The sequence below is a fragment of the Panicum virgatum genome, chromosome 7K, assembly GCF_016808335.1.
Source record: "Panicum virgatum strain AP13 chromosome 7K, P.virgatum_v5, whole genome shotgun sequence".
Classification (NCBI taxonomy): domain Eukaryota; kingdom Viridiplantae; phylum Streptophyta; class Magnoliopsida; order Poales; family Poaceae; genus Panicum; species Panicum virgatum.
Window position 1 is genome coordinate 4721696 of NC_053142.1, and position 3989 is coordinate 4725684.

Below are 3989 nucleotides of genomic sequence, written 5' to 3' on the forward strand. Positions count from 1 at the left end.
CACATGTTAGCCTCATTGGCCGCGAGCGCTATCTGGCTCCAAAATTTGGATGTAACCAAATCCCCCCTCCTCTTCTTCTTCTGTCTTCTCTCCTCTTCCTCGCCGCCGCCGCTCTCCCCGCTTGCCTTCGCTGCCGCCGCTCTCCTCGCTCACCTTCGCTGCCATAGCGCTGCTGTTCTCCAACCCCACAACACGCGGCCTCTACTCCAGCCCTGCTCGCACCTGCTCGAGCCGTTATGGCTAGGGTTTCGACCAAGAAACCCTAACCCTGACGTGACGACCACGACCCAGCTACAGATCCGGTGGCCCGGCGACGGTGACCCTGCTCCTGGCATGACGACGGCGACCCGGCTTCTGGCATGACGACGGTGAAGCGGCTACTGACGTGAGGACCATGACCCAGCCGTGGATCCGGCGGCCCGGTGACGGCGACCCGGCTCTTGGAGTGACGACGGCGACCCGGCTTTTGGCACGACGACGGCGAAGCGGCGCCTGACGTGAGGACCACGACCCAGCCGCGGATCCGGCAGCCCGGCGTCGGTGACCCGGCTACCTCAGGCAATGAGGCGACGCGGATCCGGCCCCTCCGGCCACCAGTAGCACGACTACGTCATTGGCAACAGAGGTAAGTGCTCCTCCAACCCCGGCCATCCTCTCCTACTATGGCTGATTGTTCTCCTAGAATAGTTTAGGGTTATTCTCCTGGAATTGTCCTAGAATAGTTTAGGGTTATTCTCCTGGAATTGTTTAGGTAATTGCTACTTTCAAATAGGATTGTTTTCCTGGAATTGCTTGTATTAGTATACTTTGACGTTGTTCTGTTCAATTTTTGGGTAGGATACTATGCTGTTGTTCAATTTTTGGGTAGGATACTGTGCTGTTGTTCAATTTTTGGGTAGGATACTGTGTTGTTGTTCAATTTTTGGGTAGGATACCATGATGTTGTTCAATTTTTGCTGCAATAACTGATTGCCAGGTATGTCACAATCCTTTGTAGCTTATTTACAATGTATAGTACTATTGAACCTACTTTTCTTAGCTAAACATTGTTGTTCTTCTTTAGTTATGTGGTGGGTGCTAGGCTGCGTAAGTCTTTATTTGGGGCCAAAAAAAACCCAACGTAGTGGCATGTGGTATTGTGGTGTATACCCTGTAACTCCTAGTTTGGTGGCCCCCTCGATGCACTCACTTAGCACCTACCATCCTTTTGTACCTTATTTACATTGTATAGTTTTTTGCTGTCATAATCCTTTCTTAATTGCTTTTTCCTGTAACTGATTGCTTGCTCCTCTTCTTGCCAAAAGCCCATCGAGTGTACACTTCATTGCTTTGATATATAAGCATTTCCTCACCCTGTCAAAATGGTTAGTACCTATCCCCAACCAGTATATAATTTGTTTACATTTTCAGTCTTGCACCAGTCTGTTATTCTCTTTACTTATGCTTAGCACCAGTCTGTGTTTACCTCTTATATTATTAGTTCACATAGGGTTATTCTCTTTACTTATGCTTAGCACCAGTCTGTTTACCTCTTATAGTTTGCATGCAACATGAGTATATAATTACCTCTTTACTTATAGTCTGTCAAAATGGTCAGTACCTATCCCCATGTAATATATAATTACTAATGCTTATTTAAACTAGATGCATATGGTACAAAATGAGTTGATGACTTTAAAACTGGTACAAATAAAATTTTGATATGTAGAATTTATGTAATATGTATTTTCTTCACATTTTCAGCCTTGCTTATGTTGCTCTACTGACAACCTGATATATAATCTATGCAGTCTGCCTCATCAACGAGTTCCACTGGTGACAGTGAACCTGCTACTACACAGAGCAACAATGCACCTGGTTTAGAAGATACAAATTTAAACAGCGTAGCTGCTTCACTAGCTCAGTCAACACAAACTGCTGCGAGTAGCAATCGAGCACGCAAGTCAAGGACACAAACCAAATGGCCAGAGGACAAGGTGACTATAACTGGACTTGATGACCAAGGTTGGCCTACCCCAGATGCTGCGAGGGAAAGATTCATATTGGTCTGCGGCCTCATTGCTCGGGAGAGGGTGTCAATCAACAACAAGGTTGAGGATCTCACAGCTGATGAGAGGAGAGATCTGTTCACTGTTTTGGAGGAAAAGCTAGAGTACCTAGGCAATCTATCCACAGCTGCTCGCGATAAGGCAATTAAGTCAGCTATGAAAGAGATTGTGACTTTGCAACAGCAGTTCAAGGCCCATTTAAGAGCAGTTTTTGTGAGGCAAGACGAGCTTCCCTTTGAGAAGCACCCATTTTTGAAGCCAGAAGACTGGGAGCAGTTTGTGCTGACAACCAAATCTCCATTGTTCAAGCATGTGAGCCAGCATATGAAAGAGAAGAGAGCCAAGCACAATAAGCCACACAAGATGGGAAGGAAAAGTTATTATGGTAAAAGGAAACAGTGGGAGGAGGAGGATGAAAAGCTAGCTGCAGAAGGAAAGGAGAACCCTTGGGAGCAATTTCCTGGCCGTTCTAGGTCATATCTGCGGGCAAGGTCAGGGAAGACCACCAGTGGAAGCGGAGACATAACATTCAGTTCCCCTCTGGTGGCGGACGTAGCAGATAAAGTGAAAAGAATTGCAGCTCAAGCTAGTGATGGTTCTTTCACTGGGGTTAGGGAGAATGATCTTCTGACTGAGGCACTTGACAATCCAGAGCATCGAGGATGAGTGCGAGGTGTGTCTAGTTCACTTGGCTGGGGTAAAGGGTTTGGCGAAGAGTGTGCTGGAATGTACAGGAAGAGGAAGCAGAGGAGGTCTGATGCAGACAAGGAAGCGATAGTTGGTGAAGCAATCACTAGAGTTATAGCCATGCTGAGAGTTGCAGGCGTGCCCATACCGGATGGTCTGTGCCTCACCCAGAGTGTACACAATAGATCTGCTGACGACACAGCTAAGGAGGATGTGCCCAATGATGGTCAAAATGACAACACAGCCGCTGACAGCCGAAAGGGGTAAAATGATGGTCCACCATAGCCGGACACTATAGATCTGCTGACAGAGCCAACGAAGTGCAGTCGTTTGGATGGCAACGAGTGTGACATGGAGCTCGCATTAGGCACTGTCTATCCAAATCAACAAACTTGCTATACAGTACTGGTACAGCATGGGTTTGCAGTGGTGCAACCTACTTATGTGTGGCCCAACGCAAGGCACATCAACTGCCTATCCCAGTAGAGGATGAGATCACAACTTTAGATGATTCTCTGTTGCAATGCATACAGTGGCAAAGAGTGAGAATCCTTATACCACCCAAGTCTAGGGATCCAAACTCTACAGCAGCATCAGCTGGTACAGCTTCAAATGCAGCTACTCATGCTCTGCGTCAGCAAAAGGATGCTCAGCAGAAGCCGCAGCTCAGCCAGCAGCCTGAAAACAAATTAGGGCCACAAGAGACGGGGCAGCCAGATAGCCAAACTCAGCCCCATTAGCAGCAGATCATCCAAAATCAGCCCCAGCAGCAGCAGCTCATCCAAAATCATCCCCAGTAGTAGCAGCTCAACCAATCTCTGTAGCAGCACAAGCCACAACAGCAACCGGATGTGACACCCTAAGTGCTTGCACAGTAGAATTGTATTTATTTTATGCATCATGTGCTTAATTTGCTTGAAAAAGGATCTTTTTGTAAAAATAAAAGGTTATTTGTGTAAATATGATTTAATGCAAGGTCCTTTCTATAACTTAGTAGTGACAATAAATAACAATACCGGGCTCGTTAGTCTCTGGTAATTGGAATGAGTACAATCTAAATCCCTTAACGAGGATCCATTGGAGGGCAAGTCTGGTGCCAGCAGCCGCGGTAATTCCAGCTCCAATAGCGTATATTTAAGTTGTTGCAGTTAAAAAGCTCGTACTTGGACCTTGGGCCGGGTCGGCCGGTCCGCCTTTCGGCGAGCACCGACCTACTCAACCTTTCTGCCGGCGATGCGCTCCTGGCCTTAATTG